Source organism: Myodes glareolus, chromosome 14, assembly GCF_982192425.1.
Source record: "Myodes glareolus chromosome 14, mMyoGla1.1, whole genome shotgun sequence".
Lineage (NCBI taxonomy): Eukaryota > Metazoa > Chordata > Mammalia > Rodentia > Cricetidae > Myodes > Myodes glareolus.
In genome coordinates this window covers 42,837,429-42,850,701 of record NC_142039.1, presented here as the reverse complement: position 1 = coordinate 42,850,701, position 13,273 = coordinate 42,837,429, and positions in this window count along the sequence as shown.

Here is a 13,273-nt window from a genome sequence, read left to right as displayed (position 1 = left end):
GACTAACTAAGCCACCTCCATTGCTTAGGTTTCCCTGCTTCATCATGGAGCAAACTAATATCCTATAGTAGATCCTACATGGTTAGCAAACCCATCTCCTATAGGAAAAGCCTGCTTTTCTAGTGCTCCCATTCCTTAGACCAGGTTCCTTAGACAACTGACCCCAAGCCCCAAGAGACACAGTTTGTTCACTGGATCACTTTGAGTCCTGTCACCACCATCCTGGTACTTTTCTTCGGGAAGGCATTTTCAAATTCTCTTCACGGTTCTGATGTATCTGTGTCGTCTGTTAATGGGAGAGTCCTCCCTCACAAGCAGCCTCCAGCTACACACCCAAGTTTCACAGATGCTAGAGATGTTCTGACTTCATTAGCAGTGTGACTATGCACATGATACCCCCACCCATGGCTTTGACATCCAGAAGCTGAGGAAGCAGCCCCTCTCTGCTGGTCATGCTGACCTGCGAAGGCCTGGCCTGACTCCTCTCCTGTTTTGTTCTGGCCCATGCTCGAGAATCCTTCCTTTGAATCACACTCAGTCCTTCCTCCTTTCCAGGTGTGGCCGCACTTTCAAGCCACCGAATCTACTCACGCTGCAAATTTCCCAGGAATCATAAATTACCCCGTCTCTGGCAACAGAACTCATTGCCTAAGGTAACACCAAGAGTTGCTAGTAGCAATACTAAGAGCTAGGAAGAGGTGCTTTTGAAGGGTTTTGTATGCATCAATTCACTGAATCTTGGTCAAATAAATTTCATGAAGTAAGGACTATTAACAATCTGCCCATTTTGTAGGGAAGAATCAGCCAAAGAGAAGCCAGTTCCAGCACGGATCACCTGTACATCCCACACCAACTCACGTGTTGGAACCCTTGTTCCCCAGCTAGGAGCACTATTTTTGGAAAGCTGTAAACCTTTGGGAGGTGGACTCTCACTGGAAGAAGTAGTCACTATGGAACAATTTTTAAGGTTTTAAAGCTAGGCCACACTTCCTGTCCTTTCTGCCTCATGACAGGGGACATGGTATGAGCAGGTGCCTCATTATTATATTTGATTCTGATGTTAACTTGTTATAAATTAGAATTACTGAGCTTCTGTAGGTGGATGCTGATAGTTCACTCCCCAACTGCCCAAACCTGAAATAATCACACAAAACTATACTAACACTGTTCAGCCAATAGCTTAAGCGTATTTCTAGCTAGCTTTTACATCTTAAATTAACCCATTTCTATTATTTTATATTTTACTACAAGGCTCATCATTTACAAGTAAGGTCCTGGGGCATCTGTCTCTTGTGGCAGCTATAAGACATCTCTTCAATTCTGCCTACATTCTCTCTACATCTCTGTTTGGATTTTCCTCTTGGCTTTACTCTGTTAAGTTAATAAAGAAGCCGAAAGCAGTTTCTTTATTAACCAATGGCATATTGGTTATTATTATTATTATAACATAATCACAGCATATAGAGAGGAATCTCACATCAAGCCTCAACTGAAGAACTCACCTGATTGTCTTAATAGATTCAGGACAACCCACTCCAACTGTAGATGGTGGTATGCCGTCTGATAGTGGTCCAGATAAAAGGATCTAGCAGAATGAGCATTACTGGACTGTTGCTTGGTTGACCTTACTGCAGAGTTGACTCATGCTGCTGCTGCTGCTGCTGCTGCTGCTGCTGCTGATGATGATGATGATGATGATGATGATGATGATGATGATGATGACGATTCTTCACTGATACCAGAACCAGTGTTTCCAGGTTTCTGTCATGGAGTAAGCAAAAATAACTTTTCAGAAACCTCCCAGTTTTTGGAGCAAGATTGTGACTACTGAAACATCCAACTTTGTATTGAGCAACCATTGGAGAGGTTGCTAGCCTCTCCAGTAAGAAATAGTCACTGTGGGAACACACCACTGCAGAGATACCCAGCCTTAGGAACCCAGCAGCTACCAGGTCCTTGAGCTCTTATGTGTATGTAAATATCTTAATATGAGTTGATTTAATAAGTTCATATGTGTCTATCCCATTAGTTCTGTTCCTCTAGAGAAGCATGACTCACACACGCATGCTTCTGTTGTCTTGCCTTCCTCACCAAGATAGACTGTATCCATTCTTACACCATAAGTCCAAATAAACCCTTTCATCCTTCAGTCGCTTCTCATTATGTGTTTGGACACAGCAATGAAAAAATCAACCATGGTGGTAGAGCAGAGTTTAAACTCAAATAAGCTGCACTTGGGCAGCAAGGCTCTTCTGCTGGAGAATTGTTTGTTTTCTTCTCTGCCATTCCCCTGCTGTTTATCTCTGCCTGTCTTCCTGTCTCTCTCAAGCACACATGCACACACCCACACACATCCTGGCTCATACCTAATGTTTCCTTAATAAGGAAACGGTGACTTCTTAACACAACCTTTCCATCCATTAAGCTAGACTATTAGTTGCCTAGGTGCTAGGTTTATATCCTAATGAGATGTGAAATGCTCCGAAGTAAATACCTAAAAGTGTTATAGGGTTATTGTGTAGTCATTTAAAACAATGACTGAGTGTTTTTTAAGAGTCTAGCATTGATCTTGTACTACACGATATAAAGGGAGATTCGTGGGGAACTTAAGTCTCTCTCTCTCTCTCTCTCTCTCTCTCTCTCTCTGTGTGTGTGTGTGTGTTTGTCTGTGTGTATAGGTGTATGTGTCGGTGTGTGCAATGAAACCGCAGCTCCACTGCTCAAACCAAGACATAAAAGAAACCAAACTGGATGAAGTAGGAGTCAGGTCTTTAGAGCAGAAGAGCCTCTGCTGCTACAGTGTCAGCCTGTACACAGTGCACACAGATCCAGCTACTGAAGACCGGTGCTCTGCCAACTCCCAGAAGCAAATCCTCATCAGTCATAGACAAGCATGCAGAAGACAATGGATGAGATCAGAGACACGGGAGTCCTGGAGGCAAGCTCTTCTCACACCACACTGAGGGGAGGCCCTGGTTGCAACTAGTGTGTCCTCACTATGTCCAAGTCTATATTCCCAGCTGAGAGCCTTGCCTGTGGGCTTGTTCTTCCCAGTGATCATACCCATCCCAATAGGAAACAGCAGGAACTGGACCTGCCAGTCATGAACTGAGTGAGTGAGTTCCAGGTTGATATGTGGGGGAGGTGCAGGGTAGTGGGGAGCTCCTCTTCAGATATGAAAATACACCAGTATCTTCAAACATCTGAGAAGAAGCAGTGTCTGAGACCAGAGAGGAGGAAGGAATGTCACAGGGAACAGGACTTCAAAAGTCATAGAGGGACTCAAAAGAACTCAATTACATGAGTAAAATAAAAACAGAATACCATCAAAAGTAATATTAAGTGGTTTAAACTGGCAAATTAGTAAAAGAATAAACTGAAAGGATTTACTAGAAATTAAAGCCAGTTTTAAAAAAGTGAGAAAGGTAAAAACATATATAACAATAGACAAGTATATAGACAGATAGACAGATATCTAATAAATCAGAAAATAATAATAGAAAATAATAGAGAATAAATAATGGATAAAATACCAAAATAAAAATTAAGGTTATGATGTGCAGAAAAATTCCTATTAGATGAACTCATTAAATATTAGATTCTATGAATTCATTGTCAAGTCAAACACATTTTTGTGAAATTTCCAACATAAAATATGAACGGAATCCAAAAAGATTCCAGGCAAAACAACAACACACTAGCTACAGAGTGACTGAAATTATACTGAGAGGAAAAGGGGTATGATTTCATGTAATAGATATAAGGTAGCTTTAAATCTATAGAAAATAGCTGGGGCTCTTAGTGGGAAAAAAAGAGAAAAGAAAAGGAGTCAAACTGCAGGAAGAAAATTTTTAAATAAGTGGCGCCAAGAAATCATGGTCCAAGTAGTAAGCAAGATTGGGCCATGAGAGGGAAAAATTGATAAAATCTAAGAAAAGGAGCCATTGGAAACTTGGCGTTCCAACTGGGTACACTCTATTTCTATAGAAAATGAGCTGAGACCATTGAATTCACAGAGGCAAAACACTCTGTGCTCTGCAGAGACAAACATTTCAAAGCCAAAAGCACAAACACTCCACATGCTTTCTCTTAGCTTTCAGAATCAGACCACAACCAAAGGCAAATCAAAATTCTGGTTACAAAATAGACTGACTAGATCGATATGACGATACAAAAGTGAAGAGTTACCAAAATGTGGAGAAATGAATGAGAAGTTGGGTAGATGAGACTGGAGATCCCAACACCCTCATCTAACTTAATGAAGAATCAAGAATAATTTTCTCAAAGGACTGGAAAGATAGCTCAGTGTTTACGAGCACAGACTGTGATGGCCATGGTGGCCCACACCTTTAGTCCCAGCACTAGAGAAGTCAGCAAGAACTACATTGGGAGCCTCTGCCTCAAAAAATAAACAAACACACTTTGCTCTTACAGAGGACCCAAGTTTGATTCCCAGCACTGACACTGGGTAGTGGCTCACAACTTTCTGTAACTTCAGTTCCAGAAAATACAAAACCATTTTCTGTCCTCCAGGGCACCTGCACTCATGTGCCCACATCCATATACAGAAATACATGCATAGACATAATTAAAAATGGAATAAAATCTTTTAAAATATATTCAAGAATAACTGTCTTAGTTACTTAGGCAGCAAGAATCAAACTCTGGAACCGGCATAGCTTGCAAACATGAGCAAATTTTTCCTCACAGTTCCAAAACTGCAAAGCCCAAGATCATGGATCCCACAGATTCAGTGTCTCACTGAGAACTCACTCTTTGACTCATAGATGGTGTTTTCTTATAGTGGCTTCACATAGGAAAATATAAAAACTTGAACTCTGGCCTGTTCAGGTCCTTAGAAAGGCACAAATCCCACTCATGAGGTTCCATCCTCATGGTTCATTCACCCCGACTTCCACCCCTGACATCAAAGTCCTATGATGTCCAAAGTCCAAAGACAGGTTTCAACATATCGATTCTGCTAGGCTGTAAATATTCATGCAATGGCAATAACTGTTTAGAGGTTTATAGTGAGAAATAACAGATCCTATTTACAAGTTATAAAGATATGAAGACAGTCATAAAGATATGCAATATAGAAACTAAAAAACATGACACTCGATGTTAATGAGAGGATTAAAAATCTATAGGGCGGGGAGTGAAACCTTCCATCGGTCATTATTGTGTTAGTCTAGACATGGTAAACACGAACATTAGAGAAGTGGAAGTCACTACTGGAAGAATTTGAGGAAGTGTGGAGAGGCCGCTCAGTGGGGCTGTGAAAACACAGCACAACTGAGCAGTAAGGAGAACTCCTAATGACAGCCCTGCTCCTATGGGCTTTACCAGGGCATTAGAAAGATCTCAGGTGTGATTGATGCTACAAAAGAGGACCTCTACATTAGGACATGCCTGAAGGGTTCATGGCTCATGATGTTTCAGGCATGGCCCCAGAGGATGCTGAATATAAACAAAGGTTAGCCCCCGGTGATCCGGCTTACAAGAAATGTGTGATGTTTTGTTCTGTTCATTTGTGGAAGAGTTAAGAGGTGTGCAGTAGGAAGTGAGAGACAAAAGGCAGCCAGATGTGCAATGCCAGAGCCCAGAGAGAGAGTCAATGAAAACGGATGTTCTCCTGAGGTCTTCGGGTTCAAGAAAGTACAACTCTTCCAGCTCTATCCATTGATGTGAAATTTTCACAATTTTCTTTTCCTCAACAGCTGAATAATATTTTGTTGTATAAATGTACCACATTTTCATTATTCATTCATCAGTTAATGGGCATTTATGCTACTTCCAATTTCTGGCTTTTATGAGTAGAGCAACAGTGAACATGGATGAGCAAGTGTCTCTGTAGAAGAATGAAGAGTCCTTTTGGTATTGCCCAAGATTGGTACTGCTGAATATTGAGGTAAATCGATTCCCAACTTCCTGAAGAACCACCACACTGATTTCTACAGTACTGAACAGTTTATACCCCACTAGTAAGTGGTTCCCTTTTTCTGTATCCTCACCAGCATGTGCTGTCCTTAGTTTTATTTGTCTTGGTCATTCTGACTAGGTAAGATGAAATCTCAAAGTGGTTTTAATTTGCATTTCCTTGGTAGCTAAGAATATTGAACATGGCTTGATGTGTCTCTCAGCCATTTGAGTTTCTTCTTCTGAGAACTCTGTTTAGTTCTTTAACCCAGTTTTAATTGGACTGTTTTCTTGATATTGCATTTTCATAGTGCTTTATATATTCCAGAGACTAACCCTTTATCTGATGCATAATTGATAAAAACTGTAGCTGCTGCTTTGTGTAGCAAGTCTTTCTCTGTACCACCAACTCCCAAATAACAGCGACTTCTTATTAATTCTGTAAGCTTGCCCTTTGACCTAGGCTTGTTCCAGCTATCTCGTATTTATATTAATCTACACTCTGCCACACGGCATTACCTCTCTTCCATCCTGCACCTCCTGGTTCCTCTCCATGTCTGGCTGTGACTCCTGCACACCTAGATTTCTCTCCTCTGCTTCCTTTCTCTCCCCAGAAATCTTGCCTTTGTCTCTTGCCTAGCTGCTAGCCATTTAGCTTTTTAGTACACCAATCAAAGCAGTATCTCTTCACACAGTGTATAAATAGCCCACAATGGTTTGCCCAAATGATGGTGTCCTTTGCCATTCCAAAGCTTTTTATCCTCATGGAGTCAAATTTATTAACTGTTGGTCTTAGTGTCCGGTTCAAAATGGCACCACCATATTATGGGAAAGGCAATGCCCCAACTAGACAACTTATGCCACTAAATAAAATCCCCAGCACCAGAAATGGGTTACATCGTGTTGCATCATTGGCCAAAGAGGTCACCCGGAATTGCCAAAGCTATTGGTTTTGCTCCACTGTGGAGGTCAAGAAATGCAGGCCCAATTCCACCTTGACTTACTGTCAGAGAATTTGGAGATTGACAAGCATAGTTGCATGTTCCAATTCAGGATGTGATTGCTTGGTTCTTTTGAAATTAAGATAGTTTGTTCTAGTAAGTCAGTGCCATCCTGACAGGTGGTCAGGATATGGAAATGTACTCCTGCTCCTTCTTTTGTAACTATGGGTCACGTGGGGAAGGACAGTCTTCAGCATAAGTGACCTAGAATACCTTCACTACCTAGGCAACAGAATACTAATGATTTGATGCCTCAGAGTGATAAAGTGATTGTGTGAGTTATCCGTTGTATCATGTTAATAAACGTCTTTTGTTACCTTTCCCTGTGTCTACATTGGGTATAAAAGCTGTGGAAAAATAAACGCTGGCAAATTTCAGGATTTCAATCACTGGAATGTGCTCCTGACATTTTCTATGATTTCTGTCCTGTTATTTTTATATGTGTCTTCATATTCTTTACTTATATTTCTAAAATTCCCATGCCCCTATCCTGGTAAGAGTTATTTTTATCAAAGCCAGTCCTCGACACTCCACAGCCTGATGGTAAGGCCCTATTACTAAAGACCATGTTTACTTGTGCCATCAAACAGAATACTCAAGCTGGTGTCTAACTAGAGGCTTTATTCCACTGACTAGCACACACGGTACTCTGTTCTAGTACTAGAAAGTACTCTGTTCACTATCAGAAGAAAATAGTAACCATCAATATCACCCAGTTATAAAGTCTGTACTACAGACTTATACTACAACAGAAACCTGTTTGCAAAATATAACGGTATAATAGTGGCACAAATGTTGTGGGAGTAAACAATCATTATTGATTGGCTTTCAGGCCCAGTCCATTAGATGAAGCCTACATCTAACACAGCTAAAAGACCAAGAACCTGAGACTAGATACTTCATGGGTCTAAAGAAAAACCTACTACTCTGTCTCCTAAAACAGCAATAAAAGGGATCCTAATGGCATACTGTTATACCTATAGATCAGTGCCTGCTGTGGGATAATGCTCTTGTACCCTTTTAAGATTTGTCAGTCATATTGGTTTAATAAAATGCTCATTGGCCAGTTACCAGGTAGGAAGTGTAGGTGGGGCCTTCAGAAGAATTCTGGGAAGAGGAAAGGCTCAGTCTGCAGTTACTACCCAGACACAGAGGAAGCAAGATGAGAATACTGCACTGAGTAAGGTACCAAGACACGTGGCTAAACATAGATAAGAATTATGGGTTAATTTAAGTTGTAAGAGCTAGTTAATAATAACACTGAGCTAATAGGCCAACCAGTTCATAAATAATATAGGCCTCTGTGTCCTCTGTGTGTTTCCTTGGGACTGAGTGGCTGCAGGGCCAAGCAGGACAGATACATCAATTTATAAGTACCTGACTCAACCCTTATCAGAGAACCTTCTTCTTGCAGTAGATGTGGGTCAATACCAATTCCCATGACTAGAAGTTCAGAGTGAGAAGCATTAGAGCAATAATTCCTAAAATAAAATGTCTTCATCAAACTCCTCCCTTCAAATCTCAAGAATATATGGGGGAGAGGAGACAGAAAGACTGTAAAATCCAGAAGTGGTAGATAACTTCAAGGAAACAGTGTTTTCCAAACATAATAGGACTCATGTAGTAGCATTTCAATTGTATTTTAATAAATAAAGCTCACTTGGGCATTGAGAAAGTAAAACAACCACATTGGTCAGCCTTATAGACCAGGCAGTGGCAACACACACCTTTAATCCCAGTAGTCACACTAGTTGTTCTAGAAACCAGGCGGTGCATGCCTTTAATCCCAGTGGTACACGTCTTTAATCCCAGAACTAGAGAGGATTATAAAACAGGAGGAGACAGCTCTCAGTCTCAATCTCAGTCTGAGATCCATATAGGCAGGATTCCCATTTGAAACTGAGGTTGAGGTAAGAGCCAGTGGCTGGCTGCTTTGTTTTTCTAACTTTCAGGTTGAACCCCAATATCAGTCCCTGAGCTTTTTATTAATTTTGCTTCATTTGTTTTATTAATCAGTCTCACTTATGCAGAAGCATGCATAAGACCTACGTAGGTTAAGCCAGACAGAGTCCTAGCACTGAGAGAGGAGGAGAAACACAGAGTTTCATCATCCCTAACCAAGAAGCTGGCTGTAATGAATACCTGCCTGCCGGCAAAGGGAAGAGGAGTTCTCTCCAATGGAGTGTCACTGACTATATCAACTTCATTCCAGGAAGAGGTGCTCACCACAAAATGAACTCCATGTTTGGTTGGTTGTTTTTGTTTTATTTTGCTTTGTGGGCTTTTTGTTTGTTTTGGCATTTTTTTTGTCTTAGGCTTTTGGTTTTGGTTTTGGTTTAGTATTTTTGAAACTGAGGTGGGAGAAAGAACATGAAGTCAGGTAGGTAGGGAGAGGAGGAGAATCTAGGAAGATTACAAGAGGGGGCAGCATGGTCAAAACATGTTGTATGAACAACAATTAATCTTTAAAAACGAATAAAAAGAAACTGCAATAATTGTTTTAAATCAGATGACCAGATGACCTCCAAACTACAGGATGCAAATAATTCTGTATCCTATGAAGCATCTAAAGGCCTTGCATACTCCAAGCTATCATTAGATGGAATTTATAGAATTCCTGGCAAGCATTATTAGCATGTAGCTCATGGAATACTCATACACAGTTCAATACTTGGCTAAGAATGGCAACAGAGCCCTGAAGTCAGACATTCAAGTCTTGCTTTTAATCACTTTGCAAACTGGCTACCACAATGTTCTGTGCCTTGGTTTCCTCATCTATCAGAAAAGCTACCAACAAGGAGTTCCTGGAGTTGTTGGGAAGAACTAAGTAAATAACACAGCAGATGCACTTGGAGCGAAGACAAGATAAATGCCAGTTGTTATTAGCTGGGATGAGGCCCACTTAAAACGCATCTGTTTACAATTTCGGTGATGGGAGGAGGCTCCTCGTTGCCTGTGCACACATCTGCTTTCACCCCTGTAATCACCCCTGCTGTTGAAGGCTGAAGTGATTTGGAACCTGCCAGACGGGGCACTGACCTTTTCAGCATCAAATTTAATTAAGGCTGGCAAGAAGCTTAAGTGTGATGTTTCATGTCTTCCCATGTAGTTCAGTGGGAAAGATTTATTAACTCATTAAAATGTCTTGTTAGCTATTTTCAGCTGCTTGGAATGATTGTGAGTCCCAGTCAGCTACTTATCTCAGAAAAGACCTGAAATAGAATCTGACTTTATTGACTTCCCGGACTGGAGTCTATGTGGCCAGGCCGTGTTGATAAAACATTCGGATACAGGGAATCAACAAGCATGGGAGGTGATTTACTCTGCCCTGCTTCTGAAGCCATGCAGAAAGTTGCCAGTGTGCCGCGGAGAGGCCCAACAGGCTCACATCTCATCCTGCCTCTTCCTTCAGTTGGGATCCAAGGAGCTAAGCAAGACTCACCTTGCAGCCTGGCCTTGTTTTCTATCAACCAAAGTCAGAGTCCATGAGCCAGAAGCTCAGCCACCTAACATTCAGCTTGGCCCACTGTATTGTTTTCATTTCTAAAGTACAACTTTGCCTGCTTTGTCCTAACTCTTTATTCAAGATGCAATGCATAACTTCCTTTAAAAAGGCTGCTTCCTTTTAAGGAAAAGAGCCTGCAAAATCCACTTTATTCTAATAACATGACAATAATAAAACTTACATTCATATCTGTGTGTGTGCGTGCCTGGTGGGGGCAACTTAAGGGAGTGAGTTCTCTCCTTCCCAACACATGAGTTCTAGGAATTGAACTCAGTTCATCAGGCTTGGAAGCACTTGTTCATACCCATTGAGCCATCTCATTCGTATTTTTGGTCTCTAGTCTTCCTGGTGTTTTCTGATGAGGTCAGAACCATAATAACACAGTGGCCAATCACAGGAGTTGAGAAAAGTCAATCTTTGAATTACTAGTTGGGAAATTTGAAGCTAATTATTTATTCCACATCTCACACACTTCTTAAATAAAATGGACTTGGATGTGATGACAGTCCTTTCTTCACAGGACGTTGTAAGATGTTTAAAAGAGAAGGGCTTAGAGACAATGTCTATCAGACAGTCAAGGAATCACATCAGTGCTGCCACTTGTGTGGCTGCAGCTGTCTGTCATCCTTAGAGTCACTGTCACCAACCTTGACGTTGCTGTTGTTACAAGCTCCTGAGGGGCAGGGGCCTGCTGCTCACTCACAGTGCCAAGCAGAGACTGATATTCAATAGAATTATGAGGATGACGAATAGCAGGTGGAAATTTTGCCAAAAACAATCTAGATTTTGTTTTTTAATTGTGTATGTGTGGTGTGGCATGCATGTGTGTGGGGATGGGATGTATATGTGTGGCACGTGTGTGATGTGTGTGTGTGTGTGTGTGTGTGTGTGTGTGTGTGTGTACATGTGAATTCACAGAAGGCAGGAGACAGTGTCAGATTCCTTGGAGCTAGAATTACAGTTGGTTGTGCGCCTGAGGCTACTGGGAATTGAACTATAGTCCTCTGCAAGAGATGCAAGCACTCTAACCCATGACTCCAGCCCCAGATTTAGATTTTTTGCTTTTTTTTCTTTTTATTTTTTTAATTGAGCTGTATATTTTTTTATTGAGCTGCATATTTTTCTCCGCTCCCCTCTCTTTCTCTCCTCTCCCCTTTTACCCTCTCCCATGGTCCCCATGCTCCCAATTTACTCAGGAGATCTTCAGACCTAGTTTTTTTTTTTTTTTAATACATTAAAGTAGGCAGAATTTATTTCCCCAGCAACCAAGTTTCTGAGCACAGATCTACCATCATGTGAAACTTTCTCCTTATGACAGTATCTCTGATTTCCAAAGCTGAGCAGCAGAAATAAGCTTAGGGTAAGGGCTTCCAGACAAAGAGAAGGAAGCAATTTCTATAAGGAACCCAACTTCTTCCTCAGAAATCTTTGAAGAGTAGTCATGACATGCAGGGGCATTAAAATAGTCTCACCAGACTTCAGAGTTTGACTCCTACAGGGAAGATCAGCATTGTTGCAGCTCTGTACCCAAGGACTCGATCTTCTGACCCCAGTTTTGCTCTGCAATTCGAGGATGCAGAGTGTGGTACTGAGGCTGGGGAGCAAGTGCCACTGGCAACTCCCTCACTATGTAGACGTGGCACGCCTGGGTCATGAAGCCCTCCAAAGAGCCTGGCAGCTAGAGGCACAGGTGCTCTACAAGGCAGGAAGCCCAATAGCAGCTTATGAATGACAAAGATGATGAATTTTAAACTTTAAAGCAATGTAATACTGAGACAGGCATCAGGGTTCCCACTAACTAGTCCATGTAAGACCACTTCTCAGACAACCACATAACCGTGACAGAAATTTCCCACCATGCCAGTCACATCACCTGCAGCTGTTCAACACCAGCAGCATAGGCTGGGATGAAGAATCATGAAGGCTCTATGGTAACCATAAAGATAAGTGCCCTCCCACTAAGCTTTGCATGTAAACAGTTTGTATTCAATGTTGTACAGCTAACCAAAGCTAATGCTAAGAGAATGAAAGATCACCCATTGAGTGGGCAGCTTGTTCTCTTCCCAGTGGAACAGGAAGCAAAGAGAGTCTGGTATAGGAATTAGGGCCATATCATATCCTATAGGGCCAACCCTCAAATGACCACTTCTTTCAGTGAGGCTCCACCTCCTAAAGGATCCACAAGTTCCCAAAACAACACCAGCAGCTAAAAATGGGTTGGGGTGGGGAGGGCATTTTGTCTTTGGGTGACAACAGTTAGAGAATAATTAAACACATGTTATCCATTTTAACAAATTCCAATCACCTGCCACGAGATAACTGTGGTAAACACACTGCTACCTTCTGTCTTAGTTAGGGTTTCTATTGTGGTGAAGAGACACCATGACCATAGCAACTCTTACAAAGGAAAACATTTAATTGGGACTGGCTTACAGTCTAGAGGTTTAGAACATTATCATGGCAAGAAGCATGGCGGCAAACACACAGACATGGTGCTGGAAAAGTAACCAAAACTTTTACATAGGCAGGCAACAGGAAGAGGGAGCAGGCCACCAGGACTGATTTGAGCATCTGAAACTTCAAAGCCCAGCCCCAGTGACACATTTCCTCCAATAAGGCAGTGCCAATCTCTATGAGCCTATGGGGCCTCACACCACTCACTCAAGCCACCACACCTACCAAACTGATAAGAGATCGCACAGACAAATACCTCGTTCTCCCCAAATGCACGACCTCTTTCAGCAAATGTTCTTCGTGTCTGCAAACCTAGGTTCTAGATCCCTTTTTCATCTGTGTATAAGCAGAGCAACTTTACATTTCTCCAGCCCTGGCTGTTAAGAAACCATTG